Source organism: Hyla sarda, chromosome 11 (genome assembly GCF_029499605.1).
Source record: "Hyla sarda isolate aHylSar1 chromosome 11, aHylSar1.hap1, whole genome shotgun sequence".
Taxonomy (NCBI): Eukaryota; Metazoa; Chordata; class Amphibia; order Anura; family Hylidae; genus Hyla; species Hyla sarda.
Window position 1 is genome coordinate 103,661,704 of NC_079199.1, and position 13,956 is coordinate 103,675,659.

General features: G+C 47.5%; 1 protein-coding gene and 1 long non-coding RNA gene across 5 annotated transcripts in view; one reads left to right on the forward strand and one right to left on the reverse strand.

The window, feature by feature from the left end:
• Positions 1-13,956, forward strand: part of LOC130295803 (uncharacterized) — a 73,921-nt gene that overhangs the window by 57,567 nt on the left and 2,398 nt on the right. Inside the window, exon 2 of the long non-coding RNA XR_008848997.1 lies at positions 1,851-1,964. This is a non-coding gene — a long non-coding RNA (uncharacterized LOC130295803). The remainder of the gene's footprint in view (positions 1-1,850; positions 1,965-13,956) is intronic.
• Positions 1-13,956, reverse strand: part of ARHGEF2 (Rho/Rac guanine nucleotide exchange factor 2) — a 157,062-nt gene that overhangs the window by 53,047 nt on the left and 90,059 nt on the right. The window contains exon 1 of one of the 4 annotated variants that reach the window (XM_056546933.1): positions 7,518-7,539. The exons of the other annotated variants lie outside the window; for them this stretch is intronic. The gene's annotated coding sequence lies outside the window, so the exon portion shown is untranslated. Of the gene's footprint in view, positions 1-7,517; positions 7,540-13,956 lie in introns of those variants that run through there. 4 annotated transcript variants of the gene reach the window in all.

Consider the following 13,956-nt stretch of genomic DNA (forward strand, 5'->3'; position numbering starts at 1 on the left):
CCTCCACCAGACTATTGCTTGTTCATCCACCAGACTATTGCTTGTTCATCCACCAGACTATTGCTTGTTCATCCACCAGACTATTGCTTGTTCATCCACCAGACTATTGCTTGTTCATTCACCAGACTATTGCTTGTTCATTCACCAGACTATTGCTTGTTCATTCACCAGACTATTGCTTGTTCCTCCACCAGACTATTGCTTGTTCATCCACCAGACTATTGCTTGTTCATCCACCAGACTATTGCTTGTTCATCCACCAGACTATTGCTTGTTCATTCATTAACCTGCTTTTGTCTAATGTGTTTCCTACATGTAATTATTATTATACACCAGACTATAGGAAAAGAAAATGTATTAAATAAAACCCAAGTGAAAATAATGACATAATATAATAACAGTCAACACCCTGACCTAAAGGGGAATTCTCATTTCATCATGTTATCCCACATACAAAGGGTAGGGGCATAACTTGCAGATTAGTGGGGTCTAACTATTCGGATCCCTGCTGTTCTAAAAATTGCCAAAATATTAGAGCCCCAAATAAACAGATGTTGCATTTTGCAAAATTAAGAAAACCCAAAGAGATTAAATGGAGCAGGTGTCGTGCATGTGGGACCCGCTCGATTTATTCGGGGCTCTAATATTTTGGCATTGTGAAGATCGCACCCCCATGGATCTACAAGTTATCTCCTCCTATTGATAGGTTATAACTTGATAAAATGATAATACCCCTTTAAGCTGGTGCCAGAAAGTTAAACAGATTTGCAAATTACTTCTATTAAAAAAAATCTTAATCCTTCCAGTACTTATCAGCTGCTGTTATATTCCACAGGAAGTTCTTTTCTTTTTGAATTTCCTTTCTGCCTGATCACAGTGCTCTCTGCTGACACCTCTGTCCCTTTTAGGAACTGTCCAGAGCAGAAGAGGTTTTCTATGGGGATTTGGTCCTACTCTGGACAGTTCCTAAAATGGACAGAAGTGTCAGCAGAGAGCACAGTGGTCAGGCAGAAAGGAAATTCAAAAAGAAAAGAACTTCTTGTGGAGCATAACAACAGCTGATAAGTACTGCAAGGATTAAGGTATTCTTTTTATAGAAGTAATTTACAAATTTGTTTAACTTTCTGGCACCAGTTGATTTAAAACATTTTTTTTTCCAGTGGAGTGATGTCATAGCTGTCACGCCCCCTCCCATAGACTTGCATTGAGGGGATGGGGTGTGACCTCATGAGGGGGCGGGGCTATGACATCACGAGCTCCCGGCTCCAGTGTTCGAAACAGTTTGTTCCAAACGCTGAGCAGTGGAGTACCCCTTTAAAGTGATTAAACTCTTAGGGCACCATAGTGGTTTCTTCCTGATGTTACGTATACAAATATTCCGGGCCTGCAGTGTGCGTCACTCTCCCAGTGATGTCCGTGTGAATGTATAGCGCTGTGTATACTGCTGACATTCACAAAACCAATCACATTTCAGCGACCACCCAATCCTGCACTATTTATATCACAAATCATCAAAGAGATCAACTATGAGCCCTGGAACTACAAGTCCCAGCAAACCACAGGTGTAGTAACCTGAAGCTCCTGGGCGCTAAATGTAAAATCTGAAATGCGCCAACCTGCCAAGCGCAATTTATAATACTGGTGTGACTGCTACAGCAGAACCTGTCAGGAGATGCTGAGACCTGTAGTGCATGCACTGGGGCACTAGGACTGGTCATGCTGGCATCTTTAGTTTTTCTAGTGGGCAGCTATATCCAGCACTAATATATCTTTTTCTCCAGTAAGCATTGTACGCCCTTTCCTCACCTGCCTCCTCTACTCTGTGTGATTTGTTATCCTAATTCCTGTAGGTCACAACGCACCCGCACGTCACCTGCTGCCACCAGATCCGACCAGACAGGTCCTCACCTGAGACTGAATCTGAATATTAACAAACTTGACACTGAGGGATACAGCTAAACCAGGTATCTAAGCCTGTCATGTGCAATACTGTCTGCTGAGCTGGGTATCTAAGCCTGTCATGTATGATACTTACTGGAGTATCTAATGGTACCATGTGTCATACTGTCTACTGTACTGATGTGTCTAAGCATTTTATGTGTGATACGGTGCCAAGCTGCTGTATCTGAGCCTATTATGTACGATTCTAACTGATGTATCTAAGCTTACCAAATGCAATACAGTTTGATGTATGTACTCTTAGCACATGTAACACAGGTCTGCTGAGCTGCCAAATTTTAGCCCATCATGTGTGATACTGTGCTGCATATCTAATCCTAGCATGTGTAAAACAGTCTGTTTAGCTACATATCTAATACTATCATGTGTGATGCTCTCTGCTGAGCTATGTATCTAATCCCATCTAATTCTAAGCATATGTGATTTTGCCTACAAAGTCGCTGTATCTGAACATTTCCTGCGCAATACTGTCTGCTGAGTCTGTGTATCTAATCCTGTGTATCATGTGCGATACTGTCTGCTGTATCTAATCCCATCATGTATGATACAGTCACGTGTGATCTTGTGGTACGCACTGAGCACCGTTATTATTCCAGGCTCAGCCTATAATCTCCGGGTGACAGCCGAGCTCACGTTGAGATGACAGAGACACAAGAAGAGCGCAGAAGATCTGCGGAGAGCCGTGAGCGGCCTTGTGTCGCACTGAACCTGCGGGGTGACGGGCCGGATGGCATTCACAGTGACATGTTTACAGTCCTCCTCTGAGCTGGCAGAACCGTATCAGGGTCTTATATAGTAATAACAGCAGCGTCAGTGGACGGGTAACGAGGCACGAGGAGAGCAGCAGGTAAAATAACCAGGTGAATTTATTTGCCGAATAAATTCACCTGGTTATTTTACCTACTGCTATCCTGCATTTTATCATCCAGGCACCTACACTAGTCCTGTTCTTTCGGTCATTCCTTGGTTTGCTCAATCAGTAGGACAAGGACATTTATTCGGCAAAGATGCAACGCACTTGCGCAGCGAAACGCGTTGCATCTTTGACGAATAAATTCACCTGGTTATTTTACCTGCTGTTCTCCTGCATTTTATCATCCAGGCACCTACACTAGTCCTGTTCTTTCAGTCACTCCTTGATTTGCTAAATCAATAGGACAAGTTACACAACTTTCTAACAGACTTCGTGTTTTCATTCCTGCTTGCTGTCAGTGAATGGGAACTTTATTTACATGCAGAGGCTTGAAACCTGTACAGATCTTCCAGCTGAGGGTCTGTTACAGCTACATCCAGTTTAGAAAGTCTGCGATTACAGAGGATTAGCTAAACTGGATGCAAATGTAACAGACCCTCAGATATGAGAAGTATATTAGCATCCTGTGTGTGTTTAGGTGTAGTAGTAATACAATGCTCCCAAATTCAGCGACTGGTTCCTATGGATTCACTGCCTGACAACTGGGAAGCTTCTCCCTATTAACCAGTTACTCTGAGGAGGGGCATAAATATAGCTCTTCGCTGTCACATTCACCATATTGTAGGTGGGGGACCCCTTTAAACAGTGAAATTTATTATGACAACAGCTGCGGGAAAAACAATTTACGTCAGGGCATCTGAGGTGTGGTCAGGTATATAGTGACCTCCGTGAATGTGACCTGAGGAGACACAGAGTCCTTGAGCTGCCACCGTGTTTACAGCAATCATAAAAAGACGTAAAATCAAGTGCTGACACATTGTGACGACAGTGAGAAGGGCAGCTCTATAATATAACTCTGTTTGCGTATAGACAGTGAGGCACAGGAAAGATGGAGGCCTCCTGCACGTGTCACTGGTCGCCCACCACCTTTGGGGAAAATATTGACCAAAGGATTATCAATGGTCCCATGAGGAGATAGGGGTTAACGGGACAGGGGCGCCAGGCAAGGAGATACTTGATACAGGAGATGTTGTGGGAACTGGGGCCCCCTCTCCCATGGGAGCCATATTCTTATCACCACTTGAGTTTGTGTAGCTGGCAGCGACCCACCCGTAGAGATGATAATATAGGTCAACCAAAGTTTAAAGGGGGCACCAGGCTGGAAACAGTGGAAGAGGAGAGAAACAGTGGATGAGGAGCCTCCGCCAGAGAACAGCAAACAAGAAGCTGGCCTCTATCAGAGAACAAGCTGAGAGGCTGGCCTCCATTAAAGAACAAGCTGAGAGGCTGGCCTCCATCAGAGAACAGGAGACAATAAGTTGGCCTCCTTCAGATAACAGGAGGAGAAAGGCTGGCCTTCGTTAGAGGAGACTGAAGAAGTCGGCCTCTATAGAATAGGAAATGAGAGGCCAGCCTCCCTCACAGAAAAGGCTGGCCTACATTAAAGAACAGGGAGAGGAGAGCCTTTATTATAGATGAGGAAATGAGATGTTAACCTGCATCACAGAAGAGAACAAGAGGCCAGCCTCCCTCAGAGCTCAGGAGAAGAGAGACTGGCCTCCATCAGAGAACAAGAGATGAGACACTGGCCTCCATCAGAGAACATGAGACAAAAGGCTGGCCTCCACCAGAAAACAAAACACAAGGGAGGTTGACCTCCATCAGAGAACAGGAAGAGAAAAGCCGGCCTCCATCAGAGGACAGTAGACGAGAGGCCAGCCTCTTTTAGAGAACAGGACAAAGAAGGTCGCTGTCCATCAAGGAACAGGACACAGAATCCTAGCCTCCATCATGGAACAGAAGATAGCCGAGAGAAGCTGACCTCCTTCAGAGAGGATGACATGAGAGGCTGTCCTCCATCAGTGAGTATGACACAAGAGGCTGACCTCCATTAAAGAGGATTACCCAAGAGGTTTTCCTACATTAGAGAGAATGACACGAGAGGCTGACCTTCATCAGAGATGACACAAGAGGCTGACCTCCATCAGAGAGGATGACACGAGAGGCTGACCTCCATCAGAGAGGATGACACGAGGGGCTGACCTCCATCAGAGAGGCTGTCCTCCATCAGAGAAGATGACATAAGAAGCTGACCTCCATCAGAGAGGATGACACGAGAGGCTGACCTCCATCAATGAGGATGACACGAGCGACTGACCTCCATCAGAGAGGATGACACGAGAAGCTGACCTCCATCACAGAGGATGACACGAGAAGCTGACCTCCATCCCATCAGAGAGGATGACATAAAAAGCTGACCTCCATCAGAGAGGATGACCCGAGAGGCGGTCCTCCATCAGAGAGGATGACACGAGAAGCTGACCTCTATCAGAGAGGATGGCATGAGCCTGACCTCCATCAGAAAGGATGACCTCAGAAGCTGATCTCCATCAGGGAGGATGACATAAGAAGCTAACCTCCATCAGAAAGGATGACACAAGAGGCTGACCTCCATCAGAGAGGATGACACGAGAGGCTGACCTCCATCAGAAAGGATGACATAAGAAGCTGACCTCCATCTGTGAGTATGACACGAGAGGCTGACCTCCATTAAAGAGGATTACCCAAGAGGTTTTCCTACATTAGAGAGGATGACACGAGAGGCTGACCTTCATCAGAGAGGATGACACAAGAGGCTGACCTCCATCAGAGAGGATGACACGAGAGGCTGACCTCCATCAGAGAGGATGACACGAGAGGCTTTCCTCCATCAGAGAGGATGACACGAGAGGTTGACCTCCATCAGAGAGGATGACACGAGAGGCTGTCCTCCATCAGATAGGATGACACGAGAGGCTGTCCTCCATCAGAGAGGATGACACGAGAGGTTGACCTCCATCAGAGAGGATGACACGAGAGGCTGACCTCCATCAGAGAGGATGACACGAGAGGTTGACCTCCATCAGAGAGGATGACACAAGAGGCTGTCCTCCATCAGAGAGGATGACACAAGAGGCTGTCCTCCATCAGAGAGGATGACATTAGAGGCTGACCTCCATCAGAGAGAATGACACAAGAGGCTGACCTCCATCAGAGAGGCTGACCTCCATCAGAGAGGATGACACGAGAGGCTGTCCTCCATCAGAGAGGATGACACAAGAGGCTGACCTCCATCAGAGAGGATGACACGAGAGGCTGTCCTCCATCAGAGAGGCTGACCTCCATCAGAGAGGATGACATGAGAGGCTGACCTCCATCAGAGAGAATGACACAAGAGGCTGACCTCCATCAGAGAGGCTGACCTCCATCAGAGAGGATGACACGAGAGGCTGTCCTCCATCAGAGAGGATGACACAAGAGGCTGACCTCCATCAGAGAGGATGACACGAGAGGCTGTCCTCCATCAGACATGATGACATAAGAAGCTGATCTCCATCAGAGAGGAGGGAGAAGCACACGCTCCCATCACATGATAGTCTGGTTGGGGCCCCATTAGGTCAGGCAGGCTCTTGTCTGCCTGGTGTCTGGGTCACTGGGTTAATTCCTGGGTGGGGTGGTGTTCCTAGGTTTGGACAGACACAGTGGGGGGCGCTAACACACCAGAACCCCTGTATTCTGGCAGCTCACACAACATGACATCACAGAACTGCAGCTAATTATAGAGTATGAAGAAACGTCCCTCCACCCACACCCTGCATAGCTGAGCCGAGCGCAGCACACACAGCTCTGCAGTGCCAGCACTGGGGCACATTACACTGAGGATCCTGGCTCACTTGCTTCTATTCCCAGTGCCTTTAGACCCCAAGAGCTTGCACTCTAAACATCAGAAATATTTATACTCTCATATTATAGAGCAGTGTTTCCCAACCAGGGTATCTTTCTCTGTTTGAAAACTACATCTCCCAGCATGCCCGGACAGCCAACGGCTGTCCGGGCATGCTGGGAGTTGTAGTTTTGCAAAAGCTGGAGGCACCCTGGTTGGGAAGCACTGTTATAGAGTATACCAGTACCTCCCTTTACTTCCTTCCTATCTCACCACAACCATACCCCCACCCCTGCCAAAATCAACCACCCAAACCTCCTCTGCCCCTACAGTCACCTCATCTATACCTTGTAGATATACCACATGACCCCCATCAAACCTCCTCTGCCCCTACAGTCACCTCATCTATACCTTCTAGATATACCACATGACCCCCATAAAATGTTCCCCGTTTGATATCCTCCCCTCAATAAGCCCTAAATGATCTACTCCAGAGCAGTATTACTTTCCCAAACCTACATGTAGATGCCCCTACCAAATCTGCCCCTCCCACCCAACCATCTATTTCCTTCTGTGCACTTATTAAGTTCCTCTGCATTCCCGAAACCTACCACACCTCCACTATATGACAAAATATACCCCCATCGAATATAACCTAATCGAACTACCCAATCCTCAGGCCTCCCCGCCCCCTCTTTATTACCCCTCCCCCATTACATCCACCTCACCCCCCCCCCCCACATGCCCCGCACATCACCCCCTGCCCACCTCTCCCTAGTCTAGCAGCGGAAAAACACATTATCCTGAAACTTCCATAGCAACCAAACTATGTGGGAACAGGTAGATGGGGGGGAGGGGGACCGAGAAACGCAGAGTAATGGAGGAAACAGAGTCCAGGGAGAGGGTCATAAACAGAAACCCCCCCCCCGGGCCCAAAAATACCTGGAAGCTGAAATACAGGAAACAGCAAATAGAGAGAGGTTACAGGACGTCTGAGGGCAGCCATGGCGCGGTTATTTATACATCAACAACGCACTTCACAGCTTTATAATCCGATAACTACACAAAGGATGGCATAGCTGCGAAATGCGTCTGCTACAGAACCAATAGTGAGGTTGGTGGATGTACATATATGCATAACGGCAAGGCTGTGAAATATGTCCGCAATATAGAAAATATCTGCAATATACAACGGGTAACAAAAAGACATGACTAATACGACTGCAAGTCTATCTGCGATAGAGAACCTGATAATTTAGTCAAAGCCAATAGTCATGAAATGCGTCTGACATATAGAAGTGGTTATAAAGGCGTTAAATTTATAGGGGATATAGAATCAACAAAGACATTAAATAGGACTGCAAGTCTGTGGAATAAAGAATGGATAATAAAGCCACGGCATGTGTCTGTGACATAAAGCTGAGTCATGAAACGCGTCTGACATGTAGAAGTGGTTATAAAGGCATTAAAGGGGTACTCCGCGGCTCAGCGTTTGGAACAAACTGTTCAGAACGCTGTGGCCGAGAGCTCGTGGCATCATAGCCCTGCCCCCTCATGATGTCACGCCTCACCCCCTCAATGCAAGTCTATGGGAGGGGGTGTGACAGCCGTCACGCCCCCTCCCATAAACTTGCATTGAGGGGGCATGGCGTGATATCAAGAGGGGCATGGCCATGACGTCACGACCACCGCAGCCCGCACCCAGCATTCAGAACAAAATGTTCCAAATGCTGGGGCAGTGGAGTACCCCATTAAGGCCGGCTTAAAGGGGTATTATCATTTTATCAAGTTATAACTTATCAATAGGGGAAAACTTGTAGATCGATGGGGGTGCGATCTCCACAATGCCAAAATATTAGAGCCCCGAATAAATCGAGCGGGTCCCACATGCACGACACCTGCTCCATTCAATCTCTTTGGATTTTCTCAGTTTGTTCCAAACACTGAGCAGCGGAGTACCCCTTTAAATTCATTGGTGATACAGAATCAACAAGGACATTAAATAGGACTGCAAGTCTGTGGAATAGAGAATAGATAATAAAGCCATGAAATGCGTCAGTGACATACAGCTGATAGTCATGAAACGCGTCTGAAATTAAAAAGTGGTTATAAAGGCATCAAATTTGTCGGTGATCTAGAACCAACAAAGCCAGGAAATATGACTGCAAGTCTGTGTGCGATAGAGAACGGATGCTAAAGCCATGAAATGTGTCTGAGACAACAAACTGATAATGTCATGAAATGCATTAGGCTCTGAAATGCGTTTGCCATTTAGAAGTGGTTATAAAGGCATCAAATTTGTCGGTGATTTAGAATCCACAAAGCCACGACATATGTTTGTGACACAGCACTCAAAGTCATGAAATGCGTCTAAAACTTATTATCAAGCGATGAAATGTCTATAATCTAGAACCAGTAAAGCCTTGAAACATGTAACAAAGAACCGATGGTTAAAGCGCAACTGTCATGGACTTGGGGCCATATAACCTACACACGGCCTTTATACTGTCTGCAGATTGTGTCTACAGTAGTGTTGTTTTTACCTTAGTTCTCTCTGCTTTTTATGACACCAAAAAACTTTTTTGACAGCAGCCACACACAGTCAGATAGGCGTGGTGCAAGGTTTGCTATGCCCCGCCGCTGACACGCCTATCCCCTGTACGTCAGCGCTGGGACCGCTGTGTGATTGACACACAGGTCTTAGCGCATGCGCATCTTAGCTTATACCCTGTGTGTGCCACAGCGTGTTATCCTGGCAAGCGCTCGCTCCCGCCGCCTGCCTCCTCAGTGCGGCTGCGCAGTGCTAGAGGCAGAGAGCTTGCTCTCTACCTCTAGCACTGCGCAGGCCCACTGAGGAGGCAAGCGGCGGGAGCGAGCGCGCTCTCTGCCTCTAGCACTGCGCAGGAGCACTGAGGAGGCAGGCGGCGGGAGCAAGCGCTTGCCAGGTTAACACACTGCAGCGCACACAGGATATAAGATATAAATAATATAAGACTGGAAATGCACCAGAGAGATAGAACCTGTAAAGCCTTGAAACACATCTACGACATAGAACTGATAAAGCCATGAAATGCGTCTGTAATGTATTATTACCTCTAGTAAAGCCAGGAAATACATACATGAGATACTGCGTTTAGAACTGAAAATACCATGAAACGTGTCTGCAGTATAAAACTGATAGTACAGCCGCAAAATGCAAACACGTCTGCCATATAGAACCAATAAAGGCATGAAATGCATCTGATACACAGAAGGGATTATACGCTGAGGAATATATTGGTGTTGTATACATAACAGATAGTAAAGCCCAAAAATACACCAAAAAAAAAAAAAAACAGGATTCATCACATATAAATATCTGAGGGACAGGTCTGAATATAAATGACGGATAGTAAAGCTGCGGAATGCGTTGGTGTCATATCTGTCGGGGAATAAAGCTGTGAAATGCGTCAGCAATCTGTTAATGCAGAAAAAAAGGTGATACAAGCCTTACATGAGGCCACCCCCCCCTCCCCTTATACTGTGCCCCACCCATAATGTGCTCCCCCTTCATACTGTTGCCCCCCATACTGTTCTCCTCCCCTTTACTCTGCCCCCCATCTCACTTTGCCCACCCATCATATTGTTCTCCCCTATCATACTGTACGCCTCCCCTTATACTCTGCCCCCCCCATACTATGCTCCCTCATCTCACTGTGCCCCCCCATACTGTTCTCCTCCCCTTTACTCTGCCCCCCATCTCACTTTGCCCACCCATCATATTGTTCTCCCCTATCATACTGTACGCCTCCCCTTATACTCTGCCCCCCCATACTATGCTCCCTCATCTCACTGTGCCCCCCCATACTGTTCTCCTCCCTTTGACTCTGCCTCCCATACTATGCCCCCCCATCATACTGTTCTCCCTATCATACTGTTTTCCTCCCCTTATACTCTGCCCCCCCATGATATGCTCCCCATCTCACTGTGCCCCCCATTATATGCTCCCCATCTCACTGTGCCCCCCATTATATGCTCCCCATCTCACTGTGCCCCCCCATTATATGCTCCCCATCTCACTGCACCCCCCATCATACTGTGCGCCTCCCCTTATACTCTGCCCCCCATTATATGCTCCCCATCTCACTGTGCCCCCCCATTATATGCTCCCCATCTCACTGCACCCCCCATCATACTGTGCTCCTCCCCTTATACTCTGCCCCTCATTATATGCTCCCCCATCTCACTGTGCCCCCCCATCATACTGTGCGCCTCCCCTTAATCTTCCCCCCATTATATGCTCCCCCATCATACTGTGTGCCTCCCCTTATACTCTGCCCCCCCATTATATGCTCCCCCATCTCACTCTGCCCCCCCTATTATATGCTCCCCCATCTCACTCTGCCCCCCCTATTATGTGCTCCCCCATCTCACTGTGCCCCCCTAGTGATGTGTCAGCCGCTCACAGGGAAGGTGTCAGGTACAGAAGGAGGAGAAGCTCTATTGTAATGGAAAGTGCAGGGTAAGCAGCTGGGGGAGGGGGTAATAGGAGCTGATGCAGAGCAGACCGTACCACACATGAAAGGGTTAAATACAACAGCTAAGGGGATAGTATCATACAAGACAGGCTAACAGTATAACAGTATTGGCTTAGATACACAGCTCGGTAATGCTGGAAAATAGTTTATAATTGGAGGCAGCGGGAGGATGTGCGCGTTATCAGCGATATGTCACGGCGGGGGTGACGGCTTTTTCTCAGTCTGTCATGGTGCAGGAAGCTGCTCATGTCCTGTGTCCCCCCGATCTGCTTCCTCCGGCCTGTGACTGTGCTCAGGAGATAGAAGATGGGGAGACCAGGGAGGGGTGAGGGGCCGGGTGTCAATCATTAAAGGGGTACTCAACTAGAAAACATTTTTTTTTAAACCAACTGGTGCCAGAAAGTTAAACAGATGTATAAATTAATTATATTTAAAAATCTTAATCCTTTCAGTACTTATCAGATGCTGTATACTACAGAGGAAGTTTTTTTTTAAATTTATTTTCTGTCTGACCACAGTGCTCTCTGCTGACACCTCTGTCCATGTCAGGAACTGTCCAGAGCAGGAGAGGTTTGCTATGGGGATTTGCTCTTACTCTGGACAGTTCCTGAGATGGATTAGGACCATACATGATGTCACCCCACACCATAATCCCAGGACAAGGACCATACATGATGTCACCCCACACCACCGTGACTAGGACTGGTGTAATGTTCCCTTGTGAAGGCCTCTTCATGGTGTTGCCCACCCCACACCATAATCCCAGGACTAGGACCGTGTGACATTCCCTTGTGAAGGCCTCTTTATAGTGTTGTATAATCCCAGGACAAGGACTGGTGTGATGTTCCTTCATGAAGGCCTCTTCATGGTGTTGTATAATCCCAGGACTAGGACTGGTGTGATGTTTCCTTGTGAAGGACTCTTCATGGTGTTGTCCACCCTACACTGTAATTCCAGGACAAGGACTGGTGTGAATTTTCTTTGTGAAGGACTCTTCAAGGTGTTGTATAATCCCAGGCTAGGACTGGTGTGATGTTTCCTCGTGAAGGCCTCTTCATGGTGTTTTCCACCCCACACCATAATGCCAGGACTAGGACTGGTGTGATTTTTCCTTGTGAAGGCCTCTTCATACTGTTGTCCACCCCACACTATAATCCCTGGACTAGGACCGTGTGACATTCCTTTGTGAAGGCCTCTTCATGGTGTTGTCCACCCCACACCGTAATCCAAGCACTAGGACTGGTGTGACTTTTCCTCGTGAAGGCCTCTTCATGGTGTTGTCCACCCGACACTGTAATCCCTGGACTAGGACTGGTGTGACGTTCCCTTGTGAAGGCTTCTTCATGGTGTTGTATAATCCCAGGACTAGGACTGGTGTGACGTTCCCTTGTGAAGGCCACTTCATGGTGTTGTATAATTCCAGGACTAGGACTGGTGTGGTTTTTCCCTCGTGAAGGCCTTTTCATGTTGTTGTCCACCCCACACTGTAATCCCAGGACTAGGACTGGTGTGATTCTCCTTAGTGAAGGCCTCTTCATAGTGTTCTTCACACGGTCTCCAAACCAATCTCTGGCTATCATTGTGTCCGAGACAAAAGCGTGACCCATCGCTGAAGGGGACCGACCTTTGTTCTACCATGACAGACTTTGAGATGGGTGGTGTGAGGTCAGTGAACATCTGAAGCTGGACGTATGGCTCGTAGCCCAATGTTGTGCAAGAGCCTTCTGCTGGTTTGTGTAGACCCTGTCCCACAGTACACAATGGATCACTATGTGCCATTTTTATAATCCAGTGTTTCCCAACCAGGGTGCCTCCAGTTGTTGTAAAACTACAACTCCCAGCATGCCCGGACAGCCGAAGGCTGTCTGAGCCATGCTGGGAGCTGTAGTTTTGCCACAACTGGAGTCACCCTGGTTGGCAAACACTGTTCTAATCTGATGATCTGTGGTGTCTTGGCGTGTGAATGTGAGGTGTATGGGGCAGATGTTATAGCCCAGGGGCAGTTGTTATTAACTCCTAAATGCTCGTGAAGCCAGGGCGGTTTTCCCGGTAACCACCTGAACGGTAGTACCGCTATCCTTAGGTTAGGCAGGGTAATAATAGTCCAAGACCAAGTCAGGGTTAATGATAGCTTTACTGAGGTAGACGGATGGTACAGTCTTTACAGCTAGGCCAGGATCCCAGACAGGTGACCAGTAACACAGGGGACCTCGCAGCTTGCTGGGACTTGTAGTGACTTTGACAGACTTTGGCACAACCACACTGACTATAATAGACTTGACTATAGACTTGACTGTAGGTAGTGACAGCAGACAGAGATGACTTGACTTACTGACATGTGGCTGTAGGTTAGGCTTGAGGCCTCCAGATGTGCTGGACACTGGCTCTGAGATGTCTTTACTGTGCCTCAGGATCTAAGAGAGAGATTGTAATGGCTGCCCCTCTTATAAAGGGGGGCGGAGCCAGAAGCCCATAGGTCAAGCTGCAGGTCACCTGGTTAGCTGGTGCTCCCTGGGTAACAAACACATCATGTGAACACATTATCACGTGACTAACTTAAAGGTCCTTTATACATAACACTATACATAATATATATATTACTATGGGGGAGACACTGCAGGAGGGCCCCTAGGACACAGAGGGACTCAACCTGACAGGACTATATCCCGTACTGGGACATGACAGATCCATCCGTGCAGAAGGTCTCCTCTGTACACCTCTTGTTGTTATTCCATCTCGTACTGGGACACACAATGTTGAACATCGCGGACCTCTTGGTCTTTGCCCGTTGCGATCTACCGAAGTGATAAACCAAGGCCTTAGTTGGAGGAGTTGCCTCTCTCAATATGAGATAATGGTGATAA